Raw genomic sequence first — 17630 nt, 5'->3', positions numbered from 1 at the left:
GATTTTGGACAAAGAATTCAATAAGACACACAAAATTCACGTATTATACACATAATTCTCACACACTATTGAATACAAATAATATATATATTTTTTAAATGGTATAGCCTCCTCCCGGCTATACTCAGTTTTTCCCATATTGTCTTTAAGAATAGTATAGCCGGGCGGCTATACTCCTTTTTAACATTTTTAAAACGAAAATAGTATAGCCGCACGGCTGTAATTGTTTGACACGTGGCGCGTATATAAATGGTATACCCTTCCCGGTTTCGAATTTTTTTGAAGAAATAGTACAGCCGGGCGGCTATACTCGTTTTCCTTTTTTTTTTTTAATAAAAAAAAAAAAAGCTGTCTGGACACGTGGCACCCACCCATGCGATGAGCCAGTCTTTTTTTAATGTATTAATAGTATAGCCGCGCGGCTATACTGTTTCATAAAAAATAATTTGAAAACCCTCTAAGTAGTTTCTTTACTTTTGTTTTTTTGCCCTACTTCTTTAATTTAGTACATGTAATTAAGTAATACCTTAGCCTTTTTCAATCACTTTAAATTGTAATTATATTTCATTTATCATTTAATACATAAAAATTATAGAAAAAGTCCACAAAATGATTGATCTCTATTTACTAAGTCCTTTGCGAAATCGTTTGGGTGTTCCTAATTGAGTTTCTCCATCTCCCAAGAGCCCTATCCTTTACTATTCGGTCATTACTCGAGTATCTATTGTCCCTTTTTCACTTTTCCGTAGTTATTACCCGTATAAAGATTCTATTTCCGCCGCATTTCACAATGTATTATACACGTACCCATGTATTTCTCACGTTTAATGCACCGATTTTGGACAAAGAATTCAATAAGACACACAAAATTCACGTATTATACACATAATTCTCACACACTATTGAATACAAATAATATATATATTTTTTAAATGGTATAGCCTCCTCCCGGCTATACTCAGTTTTTCCCATATTGTCTTTAAGAATAGTATAGCCGGGCGGCTATACTCCTTTTTAACATTTTTAAAACGAAAATAGTATAGCCGCACGGCTGTAATTGTTTGACACGTGGCGCGTATATAAATAGTATACCCTTCCCGGTTTCGAATTTTTTTGAAGAAATAGTACAGCCGCGCGGCTATACTCGTTTTCCTTTTTTTTTTTTTTTTATTAAAAAAAAAAAAAAAAGCTGTCTGGACACGTGGCACCCACCCATGCGATGAGCCAGTCTTTTTTTAATGTATTAATAGTATAGCCGGGCGGCTATACTGTTTCATAAAAAATAATTTGAAAACCCTCTAAGTAGTTTCTTTACTTTTGTTTTTTTGCCCTACTTCTTTAATTTAGTACATGTAATTAAGTAATACCTTAGCCTTTTTCAATCACTTTAAATTGTAATTATATTTCATTTATCATTTAATACATAAAAATTATAGAAAAAGTCCACAAAATGATTGATCTCTATTTACTAAGTCCTTTGCGAAATCGTTTGGGTGTTCCTAATTGAGTTTCTCCATCTCCCAAGAGCCCTATCCTTTACTATTCGGTCATTACTCGAGTATCTATTGTCCCTTTTTCACTTTTCCGTAGTTATTACCCGTATAAAGATTCTATTTCCGCCGCATTTCACAATGTATTATACACGTACCCATGTATTTCTCACGTTTAATGCACCGATTTTGGACAAAGAATTCAATAAGACACACAAAATTCACGTATTATACACATAATTCTCACACACTATTGAATACAAATAATATATATATATATTAAATGGTATAGCCTCCTCCCGGCTATACTCAGTTTTTCCCATATTGTCCTTAAGAATAGTATAGCCGGGCGGCTATACTCCTTTTTAACATTTTTAAAACGAAAATAGTATAGCCGCACGGCTGTAATTGTTTGACACGTGGCGCGTATATAAATGGTATACCCTTCCCGGTTTCGAATTTTTTTGAAGAAATAGTACAGCCGGGCGGCTATACTCGTTTTCCTTTTTTTTTTTTTTTTATAAAAATAAAAAAAAAGCTGTCTGGACACGTGGCACCCACCCATGCGATGAGCCAGTCTTTTTTTAATGTATTAATAGTATAGCCGCGCGGCGATACTGTTTCATAAAAAATAATTTCAAAACCCTCTAAGTAGTTTCTTTACTTTTGTTTTTTTGCCCTACTTCTTTAATTTAGTACATGTAATTAAGTAATACCTTAGCCTTTTTCAATCACTTTAAATTGTGATTATATTTCATATATCATTTAATACATAAAAATTATAGAAAAAGTCCACAAAATGATTGATCTCTATTTACTAAGTCCTTTGCGAAATCGTTTGGGTGTTCCTAATTAAGTTTCTCCATCTCCCAAGAGCCCTATCCTTTACTATTCGGTCATTACTCGAGTATCTATTGTCCCTTTTTCACTTTTCCGTAGTTATTACCCGTATAAAGATTCTATTCCCGCCGCATTTCACAATGTATTATACACGTACCCATGTATTTCTCACGTTTAATGCACCGATTTTGGACAAAGAATTCAATAAGACACACAAAATTCACGTATTATACACATAATTCTCACACACTATTGAATACAAATAATATATATATTTTTTAAATGGTATAGCCTCCTCCCGGCTATACTCAGTTTTTCCCATATTGTCTTTAAGAATAGTATAGCCGGTCGGCTATACTCCTTTTTAACATTTTTAAAACGAAAATAGTATAGCCGCACGGCTGTAATTGTTTGACACGTGGCGCGTATATAAATAGTATACCCTTCCCGGTTTCGAATTTTTTTGAAGAAATAGTACAGCCGCGCGGCTATACTCGTTTTCCTTTTTTTTTTTTTTTTATAAAAATAAAAAAAAAACTGTCTGGACACGTGGCACCCACCCATGCGATGAGCCAGTCTTTTTTTAATGTATTAATAGTATAGCCGCGCGGCTATACTGTTTCATAAAAAATAATTTGAAAACGCTCTAAGTAGTTTCTTTACTTTTGTTTTTTTGCCCTACTTCTTTAATTTAGTACATGTAATTAAGTAATACCTTAGCCTTTTTCAATCACTTTAAATTGTAATTATATTTCATTTATCATTTAATACATAAAAATTATAGAAAAAGTCCACAAAATGATTGATCTCTATTTACTAAGTCCTTTGCGAAATCGTTTGGGTGTTCCTAATTAAGTTTCTCCATCTCCCAAGAGCCCTATCCTTTACTATTCGGTCATTACTCGAGTATCTATTGTCCCTTTTCCACTTTTCCGTAGTTATTACCCGTATAAAGATTCTATTTCCGCCGCATTTCACAATGTATTATACACGTACCCATGTATTTCTCACGTTTAATGCACCGATTTTGGACAAAGAATTCAATAAGACACACAAAATTCACGTATTATACACATAATTCTCACACACTATTGAATACAAATAATATATATATTTTTTAAATGGTATAGCCTCCTCCCGGCTATACTCAGTTTTTCCCATATTGTCTTTAAGAATAGTATAGCCGGTCGGCTATACTCCTTTTTAACATTTTTAAAACGAAAATAGTATAGCCGCACGGCTGTAATTGTTTGACACGTGGCGCGTATATAAATAGTATACCCTTCCCGGTTTCGAATTTTTTTGAAGAAATAGTACAGCCGCGCGGCTATACTCGTTTTCCTTTTTTTTTTTTTTTATAAAAATAAAAAAAAAGCTGTCTGGACACGTGGCACCCACCCATGCGATGAGCCAGTCTTTTTTTAATGTATTAATAGTATAGCCGGGCGGCTATACTGTTTCATAAAAAATAATTTGAAAACCCTCTAAGTAGTTTCTTTACTTTTGTTTTTTTGCCCTACTTCTTTAATTTAGTACATGTAATTAAGTAATACCTTAGCCTTTTTCAATCACTTTAAATTGTAATTATATTTCATTTATCATTTAATACATAAAAATTATAGAAAAAGTCCACAAAATGATTGATCTCTATTTACTAAGTCCTTTGCGAAATCGTTTGGGTGTTCCTAATTGAGTTTCTCCATCTCCCAAGAGCCCTATCCTTTACTATTCGGTCATTACTCGAGTATCTATTGTCCCTTTTTCACTTTTCCGTAGTTATTACCCGTATAAAGATTCTATTTCCGCCGCATTTCACAATGTATTATACACGTACCCATGTATTTCTCACGTTTAATGCACCGATTTTGGACAAAGAATTCAATAAGACACACAAAATTCACGTATTATACACATAATTCTCACACACTATTGAATACAAATAATATATATATTTTTTAAATGGTATAGCCTCCTCCCGGCTATACTCAGTTTTTCCCATATTGTCTTTAAGAATAGTATAGCCGGGCGGCTATACTCCTTTTTAACATTTTTAAAACGAAAATAGTATAGCCGCACGGCTGTAATTGTTTGACACGTGGCGCGTATATAAATGGTATACCCTTCCCGGTTTCGAATTTTTTTGAAGAAATAGTACAGCCGCTCGGCTATACTCGTTTTCCTTTTTTTTTTTTTTTATAAAAATAAAAAAAAAAGCTGTCTGGACACGTGGCACCCACCCATGCGATGAGCCAGTCTTTTTTTAATGTATTAATAGTATAGCCGCGCGGCTATACTGTTTCATAAAAAATAATTTGAAAACCCTCTAAGTAGTTTCTTTACTTTTGTTTTTTTGCCCTACTTCTTTAATTTAGTACATGTAATTAAGTAATACCTTAGCCTTTTTCAATCACTTTAAATTGTAATTATATTTCATTTATCATTTAATACATAAAAATTATAGAAAAAGTCCACAAAATGATTGATCTCTATTTACTAAGTCCTTTGCGAAATCGTTTGGGTGTTCCTAATTGAGTTTCTCCATCTCCCAAGAGCCCTATCCTTTACTATTCGGTCATTACTCGAGTATCTATTGTCCCTTTTTCACTTTTCCGTAGTTATTACCCGTATAAAGATTCTATTTCCGCCGCATTTCACAATGTATTATACACGTACCCATGTATTTCTCACGTTTAATGCACCGATTTTGGACAAAGAATTCAATAAGACACACAAAATTCACGTATTATACACATAATTCTCACACACTATTGAATACAAATAATATATATATTTTTTAAATGGTATAGCCTCCTCCCGGCTATACTCAGTTTTTCCCATATTGTCTTTAAGAATAGTATAGCCGGGCGGCTATACTCCTTTTTAACATTTTTAAAACGAAAATAGTATAGCCGCACGGCTGTAATTGTTTGACACGTGGCGCGTATATAAATGGTATACCCTTCCCGGTTTCGAATTTTTTTTGAAGAAATAGTACAGCCGCGCGGCTATACTCGTTTTCCTTTTTTTTTTTTTTTATAAAAATAAAAAAAAAACTGTCTGGACACGTGGCACCCACCCATGCGATGAGCCAGTCTTTTTTTAATGTATTAATAGTATAGCCGCGCGGCTATACTGTTTCATAAAAAATAATTTGAAAACCCTCTAAGTAGTTTCTTTACTTTTGTTTTTTTGCCCTACTTCTTTAATTTAGTACATGTAATTAAGTAATACCTTAGCCTTTTTCAATCACTTTAAATTGTAATTATATTTCATTTATCATTTAATACATAAAAATTATAGAAAAAGTCCACAAAATGATTGATCTCTATTTACTAAGTCCTTTGCGAAATCGTTTGGGTGTTCCTAATTAAGTTTCTCCATCTCCCAAGAGCCCTATCCTTTACTATTCGGTCATTACTCGAGTATCTATTGTCCCTTTTCCACTTTTCCGTAGTTATTACCCGTATAAAGATTCTATTTCCGCCGCATTTCACAATGTATTATACACGTACCCATGTATTTCTCACGTTTAATGCACCGATTTTGGACAAAGAATTCAATAAGACACACAAAATTCACGTATTATACACATAATTCTCACACACTATTGAATACAAATAATATATATATTTTTTAAATGGTATAGCCTCCTCCCGGCTATACTCAGTTTTTCCCATATTGTCTTTAAGAATAGTATAGCCGGGCGGCTATACTCCTTTTTAACATTTTTAAAACGAAAATAGTATAGCCGCACGGCTGTAATTGTTTGACACGTGGCGCGTATATAAATGGTATACCCTTCCCGGTTTCGAATTTTTTTTGAAGAAATAGTACAGCCGCGCGGCTATACTCGTTTTCCTTTTTTTTTTTTTTTATAAAAATAAAAAAAAAACTGTCTGGACACGTGGCACCCACCCATGCGATGAGCCAGTCTTTTTTTAATGTATTAATAGTATAGCCGGGCGGCTATACTGTTTCATAAAAAATAATTTGAAAACCCTCTAAGTAGTTTCTTTACTTTTGTTTTTTTGCCCTACTTCTTTAATTTAGTACATGTAATTAAGTAATACCTTAGCCTTTTTCAATCACTTTAAATTGTAATTATATTTCATTTATCATTTAATACATAAAAATTATAGAAAAAGTCCACAAAATGATTGATCTCTATTTACTAAGTCCTTTGCGAAATCGTTTGGGTGTTCCTAATTAAGTTTCTCCATCTCCCAAGAGCCCTATCCTTTACTATTCGGTCATTACTCGAGTATCTATTGTCCCTTTTCCACTTTTCCGTAGTTATTACCCGTATAAAGATTCTATTTCCGCCGCATTTCACAATGTATTATACACGTACCCATGTATTTCTCACGTTTAATGCACCGATTTTGGACAAAGAATTCAATAAGACACACAAAATTCACGTATTATACACATAATTCTCACACACTATTGAATACAAATAATATATATATTTTTTAAATGGTATAGCCTCCTCCCGGCTATACTCAGTTTTTCCCATATTGTCTTTAAGAATAGTATAGCCGGTCGGCTATACTCCTTTTTAACATTTTTAAAACGAAAATAGTATAGCCGCACGGCTGTAATTGTTTGACACGTGGCGCGTATATAAATAGTATACCCTTCCCGGTTTCGAATTTTTTTGAAGAAATAGTACAGCCGCGCGGCTATACTCGTTTTCCTTTTTTTTTTTTTTTTTATAAAAATAAAAAAAAAAGCTGTCTGGACACGTGGCACCCACCCATGCGATGAGCCAGTCTTTTTTTAATGTATTAATAGTATAGCCGGGCGGCTATACTGTTTCATAAAAAATAATTTGAAAACCCTCTAAGTAGTTTCTTTACTTTTGTTTTTTTGCCCTACTTCTTTAATTTAGTACATGTAATTAAGTAATACCTTAGCCTTTTTCAATCACTTTAAATTGTAATTATATTTCATTTATCATTTAATACATAAAAATTATAGAAAAAGTCCACAAAATGATTGATCTCTATTTACTAAGTCCTTTGCGAAATCGTTTGGGTGTTCCTAATTGAGTTTCTCCATCTCCCAAGAGCCCTATCCTTTACTATTCGGTCATTACTCGAGTATCTATTGTCCCTTTTTCACTTTTCCGTAGTTATTACCCGTATAAAGATTCTATTTCCGCCGCATTTCACAATGTATTATACACGTACCCATGTATTTCTCACGTTTAATGCACCGATTTTGGACAAAGAATTCAATAAGACACACAAAATTCACGTATTATACACATAATTCTCACACACTATTGAATACAAATAATATATATATTTTTTAAATGGTATAGCCTCCTCCCGGCTATACTCAGTTTTTCCCATATTGTCTTTAAGAATAGTATAGCCGGGCGGCTATACTCCTTTTTAACATTTTTAAAACGAAAATAGTATAGCCGCACGGCTGTAATTGTTTGACACGTGGCGCGTATATAAATGGTATACCCTTCCCGGTTTCGAATTTTTTTTGAAGAAATAGTACAGCCGCGCGGCTATACTCGTTTTCCTTTTTTTTTTTTTTTATAAAAATAAAAAAAAAACTGTCTGGACACGTGGCACCCACCCATGCGATGAGCCAGTCTTTTTTTAATGTATTAATAGTATAGCCGCGCGGCTATACTGTTTCATAAAAAATAATTTGAAAACCCTCTAAGTAGTTTCTTTACTTTTGTTTTTTTGCCCTACTTCTTTAATTTAGTACATGTAATTAAGTAATACCTTAGCCTTTTTCAATCACTTTAAATTGTAATTATATTTCATTTATCATTTAATACATAAAAATTATAGAAAAAGTCCACAAAATGATTGATCTCTATTTACTAAGTCCTTTGCGAAATCGTTTGGGTGTTCCTAATTGAGTTTCTCCATCTCCCAAGAGCCCTATCCTTTACTATTCGGTCATTACTCGAGTATCTATTGTCCCTTTTTCACTTTTCCGTAGTTATTACCCGTATAAAGATTCTATTTCCGCCGCATTTCACAATGTATTATACACGTACCCATGTATTTCTCACGTTTAATGCACCGATTTTGGACAAAGAATTCAATAAGACACACAAAATTCACGTATTATACACATAATTCTCACACACTATTGAATACAAATAATATATATATTTTTTAAATGGTATAGCCTCCTCCCGGCTATACTCAGTTTTTCCCATATTGTCTTTAAGAATAGTATAGCCGGGCGGCTATACTCCTTTTTAACATTTTTAAAACGAAAATAGTATAGCCGCACGGCTGTAATTGTTTGACACGTGGCGCGTATATAAATGGTATACCCTTCCCGGTTTCGAATTTTTTTGAAGAAATAGTACAGCCGCTCGGCTATACTCGTTTTCCTTTTTTTTTTTTTTTATAAAAATAAAAAAAAAGCTGTCTGGACACGTGGCACCCACCCATGCGATGAGCCAGTCTTTTTTTAATGTATTAATAGTATAGCCGGGCGGCTATACTGTTTCATAAAAAATAATTTGAAAACCCTCTAAGTAGTTTCTTTACTTTTGTTTTTTTGCCCTACTTCTTTAACTTAGTACATGTAATTAAGTAATACCTTAGCCTTTTTCAATCACTTTAAATTGTAATTATATTTCATTTATCATTTAATACATAAAAATTATAGAAAAAGTCCACAAAATGATTGATCTCTATTTACTAAGTCCTTTGCGAAATCGTTTGGGTGTTCCTAATTGAGTTTCTCCATCTCCCAAGAGCCCTATCCTTTACTATTCGGTCATTACTCGAGTATCTATTGTCCCTTTTTCACTTTTCCGTAGTTATTACCCGTATAAAGATTCTATTTCCGCCGCATTTCACAATGTATTATACACGTACCCATGTATTTCTCACGTTTAATGCACCGATTTTGGACAAAGAATTCAATAAGACACACAAAATTCACGTATTATACACATAATTCTCACACACTATTGAATACAAATAATATATATATTTTTTAAATGGTATAGCCTCCTCCCGGCTATACTCAGTTTTTCCCATATTGTCTTTAAGAATAGTATAGCCGGGCGGCTATACTCCTTTTTAACATTTTTAAAACGAAAATAGTATAGCCGAACGGCTGTAATTGTTTGACACGTGGCGCGTATATAAATGGTATACCCTTCCCGGTTTCGAATTTTTTTGAAGAAATAGTACAGCCGCGCGGCTATACTCGTTTTCCTTTTTTTTTTTTTTATAAAAAAAAAAAAAACTGTCTGGACACGTGGCACCCACCCATGCGATGAGCCAGTCTTTTTTTAATGTATTAATAGTATAGCCGCGCGGCTATACTGTTTCATAAAAAATAATTTGAAAACGCTCTAAGTAGTTTCTTTACTTTTGTTTTTTTGCCCTACTTCTTTAATTTAGTACATGTAATTAAGTAATACCTTAGCCTTTTTCAATCACTTTAAATTGTAATTATATTTCATTTATCATTTAATACATAAAAATTATAGAAAAAGTCCACAAAATGATTGATCTCTATTTACTAAGTCCTTTGCGAAATCGTTTGGGTGTTCCTAATTAAGTTTCTCCACCTCCCAAGAGCCCTATCCTTTACTATTCGGCCATTACTCGAGTATCTATTGTCCCTTTTTCACTTTTCCGTAGTTATTACCCGTATAAAGATTCTATTTCCGCCGCATTTCACAATGTATTATACACGTACCCATGTATTTCTCACGTTTAATGCACCGATTTTGGACAAAGAATTCAATAAGACACACAAAATTCACGTATTATACACATAATTCTCACACACTATTGAATACAAATAATATATATATTTTTTAAATGGTATAGCCTCCTCCCGGCTATACTCAGTTTTTCCCATATTGTCTTTAAGAATAGTATAGCCGGGCGGCTATACTCCTTTTTAACAATTTTAAAACGAAAATAGTATAGCCGAACGGCTGTAATTGTTTGACACGTGGCGCGTATATAAATGGTATACCCTTCCCGGTTTCGAATTTTTTTGAAGAAATAGTACAGCCGAGCGGCTATACTCGTTTTCCTTTTTAAAATAAAAAAAAAAAAAATCTGTCTGGACACGTGGCACCCACCCATGCGATGAGCAAGTCTTTTTTTAATGTATTAATAGTATAGCCGCGCGGCTATACTGTTTCATAAAAAATAATTTGAAAACCCTCTAAGTAGTTTCTTTACTTTTGTTTTTTCCCCTACTTCTTTAATTTAGTACATGTAATTAAGTAATACCCTAGCCTTTTTCAATCACTTTAAATTGTAATTATATTTCATTTATCATTTAATCCAAAAAAAATTATAGAAAAAGTCCACAAAATGATTGATCTCTATTTACTAAGTCCTTTGCGAAATCGTTTGGGTGTTCCTAATTTAGTTTCTCCATCTCCCAAGAGCCCTATCCTTTACTATTCGGTCATTACTCGAGTATCTGTTGTCCCTTTTTCACTTTTCCGTAGTTATTACCCGTATAAAGATTCTATTTCCGCCGCATTTCACAATGTATTATACACGTACCCATGTATTTCTCACGTTTAATGCACCTATTTTGGACAAAGAATTCAATAAGACACACAAAATTCACGTATTATACACATAATTCTCACACACTATTGAATACAAATAATATATATTTTTTTTAAATGGTATAGCCTCCTCCCGGCTATACTCAGTTTTTCCCATATTGTCTTTAAGAATAGTATAGCCGGTCGGCTATACTCCTTTTTAACATTTTTAAAACGAAAATAGTATAGCCGCACGGCTGTAATTGTTTGACACGTGGCGCGTATATAAATAGTATAGCCTTCCCGGTTTCGAATTGTTTTGAAGAAATAGTACAGCCGCGCGGCTATACTCGTTTTCCTTTTTTTTATAAAAAATAAAAAAAGCTGTCTGGACACGTGGCACCCACCCATGCGATGAGCCAGTCTTTTTTTTAATGTATTAATAGTATAGCCGCGCGGCGGTACTGTTTCATAAAAAATTATTTGAAAACCCTCTATGTAGTTTCTTTACTTTTGTTTTTTTGGCCTACTTCTTTAATTTAGTACATGTAATTAAGTAATACCTTAGCCTTTTTCAATCACTTTAAATTGTAATTATATTTCATTTATCATTTAATACATAGAAATTATAGGAAAAGTCCACAAAATGATTGATCTCTATTTACTAAGTCCTTTGTGAAATCGTTTGGGTGTTCCTAATTAAGTTTCTCCATCTCCCAAGAGCCCTATCCTTTACTATTCGGTCATTACTCGAGTATCTATTGTCCCTTTTTCACTTTTCCGTAGTTATTACCCGTATAAAGATTCTATTTCCGCCGCATTTCACAATGTATTATACACGTACCCATGTATTTCTCACGTTTAATGCACCTATTTTGGACAAAGAATTCAATAAGACACACAAAATTCACGTATTATACACATAATTCTCACACACTATTGAATACAAATAATATATATTTTTTAAAAATGGTATAGCCTCCTCCCTGCTATACTCCTTTTTAACATTTTTAAAACGAAAATAGTATAGCCGCACGGCGGTAAATGTTTGACACGTGGCGCGTATATAAATAGTTTAGCCGGCCCGGCTACACTAGATTCTTTTCGGATTTTTTTGAAGAAATAGTACAGCCGCGCGGCTATACTCGTTTTCCTTTTTTTAAAAAATATAAAAAAAGCTTTCTGGACACGTGGCACCCACCCATTCGATGAGCCAGTCTATTTTTAATTTATTAATAGTACCGCCACGCGGCTATACTTTTTTATAAAATATTATTTGAAAACCTTCTAAGTAGTTTCTTTACTTTTGTTTTTTGGCCTACTTCTTTAATTTAGTATATGTAATTAAGTAATACCTTAGCCTTTTTCAATCACTTTAAATTGGAATTATATTTTATTTATCATTTAATACATAAAAATTATAGAAAAAGTCCACAAAATGATTGATTTCTATTTACTAAGTCCTTTGTGAAATCGTTTGGGTGTTCCTAATTAAGTTTCTCCATTTCCCAAGAGCCCTATCCTTTACTATTCGGTTAGTACTCGAGTATCTATTGTCCCTTTTTCACTTTTCCGTGCTTATTACCCGTATAAAGATTCTATTTCCGCCACATTTCATAATGTATTATACACGTACCCATGTATTTCTCACGTTTAATGCACCTATTTTGGACAAAGACTTCAATAAGACACACAAAATTCACGTATTATACACATAATTCTCACTCACTATTGAATACAAATAATATATATTTTTTAAAAATGGTATAGCCTCCCCTCGGCTATACTCAGTTTTTCCCTAATTGTCTTTAAAAATAGTATAGCCGGGCTGCTATACTCCTTTTTAACATTTTTAAAACGAAAATAGTATAGCCGCACGGCTGTAAGTGTTTGACACGTGGCACGTATATAAATAGTATAGCCTTCCCGGCTACACTAGATTGTTTTCGAATTTTTTTGAAGTAATAGGACAGCCAAGCGGCTATACTCGTTTTCCTTTTAAATAAAAAAATAAAAAAAAGCTGTCTGGACACGTGGCACCCACCCATACTATGAGCCAGTCTTTTTTTAATGTATTAATAGTATAGCCGCGCGGCGATACTGTTTTATAAAAAATTATTTGAAAACCCTCTAAGTGGTTTCTTTACTTTTGTTTTTTTGGCCTACTTCTTTAATTTAGTATATGTAATTAAGTAATACCTTAGCCTTTTTCAATCACTTTAATTAGTAATTATATTTTATTTATCATTTAATACATAAAAATTATAGAAAAGGTCCACAAAATGATTGATTTCTACTTACTAAGTCCTTTGTGAAATCGTTTGGGTGTTCCTAATTAAGTTTCTCCATCTCCCAGGAGCCCTATCCTTTACTATTCGGTTATTACTCGAGTATCTATTGTCCCTTTTTCACTTTTCCGTAGTTATTACCCGTATAAAGATTCTATTTCCGCCCCATTTCATAATGTATTATACACGTACCCATGTATTTCTCACGTTTAATGCACCTATTTTGGACAAAGAATTCAATAAGACACACAAAATTCACGTACTATACACATAATTCTCACACACTATTGAATACAAATAATATATATTTATTAAAAATGGTATAGCCTCCTCCCGGCTATACTCAGTTTTTCCCTAATTGTCTTCGAAAATAGTATAGCCGGACGGCTATACTCCTTTTTAACATTTTAAAAACGAAAATAGTATAGCCGCACGGCTGTAATTGTTTTACACGTGGCGCGTATATAAATAGTATAGCCGCCCCGGCTAAACTAGATTGTTTTCAAAAATTTTTGAAGAAATAGTACAGCCGCGCGGCGATACTTGTTTTCCTTTCTTTTTTTTTAAATAAAAAAAGCTGTCTGGACACGTGGCACCCACCCATGCGATGAGCCTGTTAAGCTCATAATTTCATACATATACATGCCCAATTTACTTACTTCTTTTGCTTAGTTTCTTATAATTTTGAGTTATTTGCCTCCCTTTGTGTGTTTTGTAGGCCAAAAGAGCAAGAGAGCATAATTCATGCAATTCATGCATGTTAAGGCCTAATTTGGATGAAGAGAAGAAGAGCTTAAAGACAAACTCATTTTGGCTACAGCCCCCTGCCAGTCCAGTTCCGTAGGTCATATTGCAAGCTTCGTTTCAGCAACCTACATAGCTCGGATGAGGCAACAGTCTTCATGAAAGTTGTTCCAATGGGTGTGTACTATAACATATCCAAAATTCAGCCTCATTGGATAAATCTGGAGTCCGTCACCTAGCAAACACAGAACCATGCTCAGGATGGATTTTGTCAGCGAGCAAACTGAGTTAGCAATTTGTTTCGGCCTTAACTTCCTCCTCCGAGCTTGGATTGGGCCAATACTTGTGTGGTTGGATCATACACATTCTGAACTTCACAATGGACATCTTAAAGTCTTCATTTGATTCAGCCTAGCCCAAGTTGTAAGCCCTTGAAGTTGCTGGTCATGCTGACCTCAGGATGAGCTGGTTGGAAGCTTGGTCATGGTGAGCTAGGCATGAGCTATTGTAGCTGGTTGGAGGCTTGGTCATGGTGACATGAAGATGAGCTAGGGATGCTGGTGGGATTTATTGCTGAAGTGCATCAACCAATTCAGATTTTATAATGCAAGTGTTGTATGCATTAGTGAAGTGCATCAACCAATTCATCTTTTATAATGCAAGTGTTGTATGCATTAGCCATATTGAATTCAGATTTATCACTCCCCTCTCCCTATAAATACCACATCCATTCCACATTCAAGACACAACAAATCCTGAGATTCACAACCCCCACAATTCACTCCAACCATCCTCAAACACTCTCACAATCCCAAACACTCCAACAATCACCAAAACAACTCCAGCAAACTTCTATTCCATTTCCCTACGAATTTCATCTTCCTTAGCCATCACCACTCACTCAAACTCATCCCAAATCACCTCCATATCCTTCATACATCTTTCTAGAAGTGGGGAAGCTCTTGGAGAAGCATTAGAAGTGGAGAAGCACTTGGAGAAGCCTTGGACACCACAAGAACTTCAGAAAAAGGGTTTTTCTACTCTTATTGCATTCATTATGTTTTCTCATTTCTGTTCAAGTCTCTTTTCCATTATGAGTAGCTAAATCCATAACTAGGGCTTCGATGTAACCTAACATGAATATTCTGGGTTTATAAGTTTGGAGTTTCAAGTTTGATTCATGATTCATGTTCTTATTCATTATGCTTATAAGTTAACATGCTTGTTTGAATGATTGATCACCATTAGAACTTGTTTGTTAACTATCTTGGTTTGAATTAAGAGTATACACCATGCTTTAATTCGAATTGAACTATGAATAGGAAGAGTATGTATGGACATTCGACAACAGGGATTAGATACATACTTGGTTGTTTAAAATGTTCTTCTATGCTTAATGGGTTCCTAATGCTTAATTTTAGGTTAGACAACAAATGATCAAATTAGGGAATTAGGAACACAAGGTTAGGACCAAACACCATGGCCTAATCATACTTTAGCTAGAATCAATCTTTGAATCTGAATTAGACTTGTTACTTGAATCTTTATAACCCAGAATTGAATTGTTATGGTGAATCGAATGCCCTAGTCTCCAAACCTGTGTTTTAACTTTCAAAACCACCCTTTGTTACTTTTGTTTACTTGCTTTCCGTTGCAATTTCAGTTTGTTCATTTCTTTCTATAATCACAAGCATTCTCACTTCAAAGTTCATTTTAATCTTGCTGCATTTGTTTTCAAACTCACTCTTGCTTTAAATTCTGTTTTAGATTTAACTTCCTAACTTCTTGAATTTGGTAATCTAAAGTACATAACTAATTTGAACTTCTCAGTCTTCGTGGGTACGACCTCGTACTTGTCTTGCTATACTACTAATTGCCCCGTACAATTGCGAGTTAACATATTATTAACAACAAATTTTGGCGCCGTTGCCGGGGACTGAACGAAAGTTCTTCCCTGGTTATGTGCCCAAGGTTACCCTATTCTTTTTAGTGTTTCTAATTAATCTAATTTTCTGTTTCAGGTAGTTTATGTCTAAAAATCCATTACTTGAACAAGTGAGGTCTTCGTTCCAACGTTCTAGATCTTTGAACGCAGGACCATCATTGCAACCCAGACGAGTGACCTCTGAAATTCAGAATCGTCTAGAAAGGGAGTTGTCAACTGCAAAAGAGCAAGCTCTTGCTACATTTACAAGTCTTGCTCTCCACACTGAACTTCCCGGTTCTTCACTTTCAAATTCGGAAACAAGTTCAGACCAAGAAGAAGAAGAAATGATGGCTGCCATTGAGTTCATGGGAGAACTTGATATCCCAACAATTCCAGCATCTCCTTCAAGCATTTTGCTGCCCACTGTAGCTCGAAATTATGAGCTTAAATCTTCTCATCTTAATATGCTGCCTTCCTTTTATGGTTTACCTAATGAAGATCCATTGACTCATATAAAGGATATTTTTAATGTTGTGAGTTCTTTTCCCTTGACAGGTGTGACAGAAGATCAACTTCGAATGAGAGTGTTTCCATACACTTTAAAGGATAAGGCGAAGTATTGGTTGAATTCTTTGAAGCCTGGTTCACTCACTACATGGTCTGCCATTCAAAAGAAGTTCCTGGAAAAATACTTCTCCACACAAAAGACCGACATGCTTAGGGACAAGATCTTGTTATTTGCACAGCAAGATGATGAATCGTTTTGTGAAGCATGGGAGAAATTCAATGGGTTGCTCAACCAATGTCCTCATCATGGGATTCCATTGAAGCTTCAAATGCGTATGTTTTATAAAGGACTAACCCCTTCTAGTCATAATATAGTCACCAATTTTGCAGGTGGTTCTTTTAAAACCAAAACTCCAGAAGAAACGTACGAACTCTTTGAGGAGATAGCAATGGAGACCCAACATACGGATACAAGAGGTAAACGTGTTATTAGTGGTTCTAATGATGCTTCTAGTGTGCAGATTTCAAAACTGGAACAAAAGCTAGATGCTCTTCTTGCATTAAACTCAAGAAGCCCTCCGAAGGAAGTGTGTAGCATTTGTGAATCTCATGACCATGCTACCACAGCTTGTCCACTTGGGGCTGGATATCCAGAATTTGTGCAAGAGCAAGCTAAGTTGGTAAATTCCTACAACCAAGGTCCAAGAAATGATCCATACTCTCAAAGTTATAATCCAGGTTGGAGGAATCATCCAAACTTTTCATGGAGAAATACCCAGAATCAAGCAAATCCCCCTTCATTCCAAAGGCCACAACAATCATCATCATCATTGGAAGATATAGTGAAGCAGATGGCAATCAACCAATCCAATTTTCAGCAAACTACACAAGCTGCCATCTCCAAATTGGAAGTCCAATTAGGCCAAATAGCTGCTGAAATAACTCAAAGAGTGCCTGGGAAATGGCCAAGCCAAACTGAGATCAATCCAAAGAACCCAGAAGCCAAGGCCATTCATGTGCTCAGATCAGGTAAGATCATTGATAATAAAGATGATTCTAATCTTTCAAATGATGTTGTGATTGTAGAAGATAAAGACGAGGAGACCATGGCTACGGAAGGAGAACAACTCAAAACTTCTCAATCTGCTCCTAAGGCCAAATCAGATTCTCAGAAATCCGATCAATTCCAATTGCATAAAAGGGATGACAAATTTGTGCCACCACATCTTCAAGAAGATAGATACGTGCCACCCGCTCCATATGTTCCACAGATTCCATTTCCAGGCCGTCTTAAGAAAGCAAAGCAAGATAAG

The 17630-nt window shown here is 34.5% G+C and overlaps 1 non-coding gene across 1 annotated transcript; it reads right to left on the bottom strand.

The window, feature by feature from the left end:
• Window positions 1-16523: 16523 nt before the first annotated feature.
• LOC148294624 (small nucleolar RNA R71) lies at window positions 16524-16630 on the bottom strand. The gene has a single exon (XR_015836215.1). It is a non-coding gene; the product is annotated as a small nucleolar RNA R71 (small nucleolar RNA).
• Window positions 16631-17630: the final 1000 nt, after the last annotated feature.

The sequence above is a fragment of the Prunus avium genome, chromosome 5 (assembly GCF_965620075.1).
Source record: "Prunus avium chromosome 5, drPruAviu1.hap1.1, whole genome shotgun sequence".
NCBI lineage: Eukaryota > Viridiplantae > Streptophyta > Magnoliopsida > Rosales > Rosaceae > Prunus > Prunus avium.
This window is presented reverse-complemented; position numbering and strand designations above follow the sequence as displayed.